Genomic DNA, 6,582 nt, shown 5'->3' on the forward strand with positions numbered 1-6,582 from the left:
TAGTTGCAATGTTTTCTCTTTGGTTTAAAATGTAGCAATGAATGGGATTGAATTTTTGTAATTTAATTATGAAAACAATTTGTAACATGTTCCATTGTATTTCCATCTTTTAATATGCTGATTATGAGAGCACACTCACCAAGTCACCAGATGATGGTACTTTTTTGCTTTTGTTTCGATAATAAGAAGAAAATGCATTAACATATATTGTTCTGTTACAAAGAAAAAGCTCAGCCTTATCAAAGCTAGCAAATTTACCACCACGGTTAATATGCAAAATATAACAAGTTGCATCAACACATTAGTTTGCTTCATAGAAAAAATGCTCAATTGTCTTGTTTGAGGTTTGCCCTAGCAGGTCCTACAATTTGAAAGCATTGGTTCCATCAATACATTGGCAATATATTGCAAAGAAAGCAATTTTGCTAATTGTAGTCTCTTATGATCCGTTTGGATTGAGGGGAAGAGAGGAAGAGTAGAGGGGACTTGGCTGGAAATTAGTCTAATTTCCGGCCAAATCTACTATCCTCCCCCTTTCTCCTCTTCTCTCCCCCCTCAATCCAAATAAGCTATTAGATCCATCCTTTTGTATCTTGTTTGTACTTAATGGGAGGTAAGGTCTACCTGCAAGTAGACTTGTTGGTCCTAATGATAGAGTTCGGGCCCTTGGCTTTGGTTCCAGTCTTGTCCTGCATTCAAGCAAGTATTTTAGAAAGAATGACTCGGTTTTATACTTTCATGTAGATACTATAGCTCCTGTCTCATGTTGCTCGGAAATGACTAAGCCTTTTTCAAGAGGCTTTCACCATTAAAACTGAACTAGACCCATTCCCTCTACCTCTATTTAATCTTAATCTTGCTGCATAAATACACTGTAAGATCGAGGATGCCCTTAATAATCCCTTCCTCTCCCATAAAGGCTTTCACCTGCACTAGCACTAGTATGAGCAAGACTTGGTATGTAATCCATGCCCTTGTTCTGGCTATAGTCCATTAGCAAGTGAGTGAGGGTAACAGTTTCTTCTATTTATTTAGTAAGGATATACAAGCATTACGAGGAGTTTCTATTTTCCATTCAATAATATGAACATTTTATATCTGTTCCTATTTTCTCTACCCGCTTTAGAACATTCGGTTGCTAAAATGCACTAAAAACACATACTACATCAAAGAAGGTAAAGTTAAAAAATTTTGAGTGTATTATAGTGAGCTACTATCTCTAGTAGCTCATGGTAGCTGGATGTTAAAGGAAAAAAGAATTTTTTTTATTACCCACATGCATAAACCTCATCTCACACACAGACAAGCCACCACAACGCTTGCGCTTTCTCCCTCCGGCTGTCTCTCTCTCTCTCTTTCTCTTTCTCTGTACCTCTCCGTCTCCCTCTTTCTCTCTCGTGGGTTTAGGTTGATTTCGTAGATCATGACATCCCACGGATCCAAACCAGTCTGAATGCCCACAAAACCCATCATCACCTTCTGCCTTTTTTTCATATTTGGATCTATGCCAATTCCATTGCCATCGTTGACGACTCTATCTCCGGCTTGCTCCCAGAAGACTCGGATCAATCTTGGCTCAACACTCGCGCATTTTTTGTGGCACGATGAGAAGCATAGCGAGTCCAAAGATGAAGTTGGCTAGATCGATGATAAGGCAGCTGACGAGGATAATGCTAGTCGATCTACGCAAGGAGGCTGGCAAAGGGCGGTTTGGGCGTGTGGTGTGTGTGAATGTGCATGTATAGTATAAATACAATATATCTTTATATAGTTTAATAATTAGGAAATCCAGAGTATTTGTTACATGCGTGTATGAGTATTTGTTATAATAACTTTTTATTATAAAGTTAGATTCAAAAAAAATTAGTAAAGTTTGTGATTGACTGATTGTTTAAGCATTTAATTGGTTAAGTAGACATTTAGTGTATTATTTATATGTATAATGTATGGATGGGTGTGGTTGTTTGGATCAACAACTAATACAGTGCCTATGGGTTGAGTTTTGTCATTTAGTTTAAAATAGTTTTATAAAGAGAATGACAAATAAATAATGACTACCGCATACAAATAAAAACATTATACAAACTTGTCACACTTATTTACATTGACAATTGATAATTAACTATCATGTAAGGATTTCAAAATATGAAAACCCATAGAAGGAAATTGTAAAACTTCATGTATTTGTGTGTGTTATTTATTTATTTATTTATCTTTTGTGTGCCAATAACTCAATATATTCAAGTTCTATTTTTAAAAAAATTTGTTGTTAATTTAACCTTTAATGACCCCTGAAATTTTTTTCCTAGAGCCACCATTGAGCTTGGAATGTAACTATTAAAGCATATCCAAGATGCAAGTCAACCCGGCAAAGCCTTCGGCCCTTTGCCAACTATTTTCTTTTTATGATTTTGTTTTCTGTTTCATCATTGTGCTCAATGTGGGGCCATTTTGTTTGATAGACTATAGGACCTTATTCCTTCGTTAATAACAACAACAATACACTAAATAAGAAAGGGTAAAGTTGTTTGATATTCTGCCCTAATTTTCAAATGCCTAATCAGTTTCAGTTGGCCTTTTGTTATAAGTTTGGGTTATTGAAAGTTTTTATTTTAGTTACTTCTTTGATGTCCTCTTCTTGCTGAAGTTTTTAATTCTTATGTAGCCCATTATAAATTGAAGTATTTAACTATGATACTGGGCATGAAATAAGCTTCATTGGTTTATCAGGTTTTGACTTTGCAACATCTGTAATTAACTTGCATTGAATTTCCTAGTATGTTTGATTCGCCAAATTAAAATTTTTGATGCATTGATATTTGGGAGTAGGAGGATTTGAACTTTGGATATCTTGGTTGGAAACACTAAGAAGTGCCAACTAATTAACTACATGGCTTTTGGCAATTTGCCAAATTAAAATTGCATTTTCTTTCTTCATTTAATACTGATTAACACTCAATAAATGTAATTGTCCTATTTTTTATGTTAGTTTTATATTACAGAGCTCTGACAACTTATAGAATTCTATGCAGTTCATTAAGGTTATCTACTATCAACTGAAATTTGGGCTTGAGAAAGATCATATAGATACCAGTGGTGCAGCAACAGGGGTATCTGCATTATTGGATGATTCATGGTTATCTGCTGATAGCTTTTTATACCATCTTTGCAAGGTACCTCTCTGAGTTAACTAAGTCATTGTTTAAATGCATGATTATGTTGCCATGCTTAACAGGCATTTGTGCAAATTTACAATTTCCCTTGTTGTCAAAACTTTTATTGGCAAGTCAGATTTCGAGGCTTTCATTGATCTAGTGAACTGTTTACCTACTCACCAACATTTATTGGTCAATTTGAGCAACTTGCTTAAAAAGAAATAAAAATCATTGCTTAGTCAGTTTTAATCACATTGATTGAATTATGTTTCCATTGTAACATTTTTACTTGTTAAAGAAGACTGGTAAGTTCATCTCAGATTTTTGACTAATTGCTGAATGGAATTGCAGGACTTCTTTTCATTGATGCTAGATGCCTCATTTGTTGATGAACATCTGCTGTCGTGAGTATGAACACAAATTTTGCTTCTTCATGTTCTTCATTTTGATTCTCTGTAGGTTTGGAGGTTGAGGCTGGGGGCAACTTGCCAGGTTTTCATTTTCTCTTCATACACTTTCCTTTTAGGCATTAGCAATTGATTTTCTGTTTTGGTCTGCATAAGATTATGGATTTTCTACTCTGCAAATTAGATGTTGTGTATTTATTATTTTAATTGGTTTTATCGAGATACATGTATATAACATATAAATATGTTGATACAAAAAATTCATGTCAAGGAAATTTGCTTCATTCATAAAACCAAACATTATCAATTACAAAAATTGTTGAAAACCCCTACTATGTTGCCTTATTCTCTCTAGGAAAAAAAAAAAAAAAACAGAAATCTTATTAATTCAAACTCAATCATTTATGATTTTGATTTTGAATGTGTAATTTTTGTTTTTTACCAGTTACAAGTTCATATCTTTAGTGTCATTTGATTCATTTCATATTGGATAGCTAGATCTTAATACATTTATGGAATATTGAAAATTTAAGTTTGTTTTATGATGATATCTTGCAAATTGAAGTATGCATTTTTTGATTTCCTTGAATAAGGATGTTTACTTTCCTATTTTTAATAGATAGAGACAACTCATGTATTTTTATAAGATTGAATTAATGACCTCAGCCTCTATGCTTTATAGTGGGAGACATACAATCTAGGCTAAACTACCATCTACACTTTGTAAGCTTGGGGTTGCGGTCCATCGACAATGAGAATTTGTAATTTACACCCTCAAGTATGAAATCAATGTCAATGTGCCCCTTCCATCGTGGTCTGTCTCATTTTCGCTACTAATCCAGTTAAATATGACATCATTACAGGGTGGTTGCAGTGATTTACCCTGGGTTAGCCTTTAAGTTTGTTGTTAGGCTGGCCATACACAGTGGTGATTTGGCGGCTTTAAGGTGTTTGGGCAATGGTGCTTGGATGGGTTGATTTTTGGGTTTTGGTTAATTTCGTCTCCTTATATTCAAAAGGGCGTAATTATTTGGTGGTTTAGCGGCAAGAATGAAAAGACGCCGAGGGACAAAATGATAGCAATGTCAAACTTAAAGGGTGTAAATCATATTTTAGTCTAGAGTCAAATTTTGGTGGTTACCTTGGAAAATAGTTGATTTGTCTTGGTTTAGGTGACCGATAGCCTGATATGAATTTGTGATATCAATGCCATACCTGTAATGGGTAGTGATGGCTAAAATGCATGACATAAAAGCCAATAGTGGTCAATATTTGCCATCTGGTATAAAGGCTAAAAGTGGTCAATATTTGATATTTTTCAACAGTCTATGGTAGCTTCAGCTGGTTCTGGTAAAATTTTGTCTGTGACTCTGAATGTTATGTAAGGGCCATTACACCCGATTTAAGCCACATTAGTTTTAATGCATTTTAACACTTTGGTTGAAGTCATTTGGTCCATAGGCTATAGGAAAGGAGTTTGTTGAGCCTTCATTTGAGTGAAACCTCCCATATGGGATTGTTAAGCTTTCACTTCATTGCAAGTAGTTGCTTTCTACTTATTAAGACAAATTGTAATGTCCTCTCTTTTTATTATTATAAACGAGGAAACTTAAAGAGCTGCTTGAGAACAATCTAGGGTGAGAATTTCAGCTAAACAGTGTAGTCAATGGAATGTACTTTGAAGTAGATGATGAGGTTAGTGCGTATCCATATTAAAAATTTGGTCTATGAACTTTCTCGCTCATGATCTCATCCTTCCTCATTGTTCAACTTTGCAATTTGCTCAGGTAGTAGAGATGTTGGATAACCCAAGTTGTAACTAACTTCGGCAATTGAAGATAGGGATTGTGGTCCTCCATCCCATTACTGTAGACACTCTTTAGTTATACCTAACTTGGTTTACAATATTTCACTTTCTTGCCAATTTTTAAGGCAAATTCTTTTCAGTTTTCACTAGTGCAAAAGATATAAATATTTTTGTATATTATGATAAAAAAGACTTGGTATTTATATGGATGATTTTATAGACATTTTAGAATAATTATTATGTTAATTTCTCCCACTAGTTATCAGCTTAAGATTTTGGCATAAATTGGTAATTGATTATGGTATTAATCACTTATTGAGTGAAAGTCTAGGCTCACACATAAGGTGGTGATAGAATAATGGTTAAATTATTAAGTTTCTATTTCTTTTTCAATTTAAAGATGTGCAATGTTCAAGCTTTTTAGGGTGATTTTGCATTGCTAATGTTCAAGATTTTCTTGTGACTTGATTCCATAATGATTTTTATTTGCCAAGAGCCTTATAGCTCAATGGATACCTTCTAGTGTTTTTAATAAAAATATTTAGGGCTCAAATTCCTCCTCCCCATTGTAATTATTGAATTATCAAAAGTGAATTAGTTATTATTTATTTGGTAATGTGGAGCTTTTTTAGAAAGGAGGGAATGGTTGTACAAGAATTAAAAATAATAAAAGAAAAAGAAAATAACTGTTATCTTAGGTGATAGCTTAATTGTTATGGCATTCTTTTGTGCTTCGTACATGTGGTTTGAATCTTATTTTTCATACTCTCACTATTTATCATCTAAACAAAAAAAGTATAGAAAAAATTAGTATGACTGAACTAATGACAAGGTTGACTTATATGGTTTTTTGGCTCATTTTCTCTTCTATATATGGGATGGAAAACGCTGCTTCTAATTATGCATCTCAAGTTTGATTTTGTGGTTCTGGTCAAGAGGCTTATTGCTTTGCTAAGAGAGTTGCAACTCTTTTTTGCTTGCTTTGCATCTTTTTTCACTAGTTTATGAGCTACTTGACTTGTTTGTAATTTTGTTTTGTTTTGAGAAATTTTCTTGGTCGTGTAGAAAATTTTTTTTTTTCCCTTTTTCTTGTTTTGAGAAAAATATATATAATAGTGGAACATGTTGGATTGTTCATAGCAATTTTAAAATACAACAAATATGCAAATAGTAATGAAAAGTGTCACAAAATTGAATTGAACCTTTTTTTTTT

Source organism: Quercus robur, chromosome 11 (assembly GCF_932294415.1).
Source record: "Quercus robur chromosome 11, dhQueRobu3.1, whole genome shotgun sequence".
In the NCBI taxonomy this organism is placed as follows: Eukaryota; Viridiplantae; Streptophyta; class Magnoliopsida; order Fagales; family Fagaceae; genus Quercus; species Quercus robur.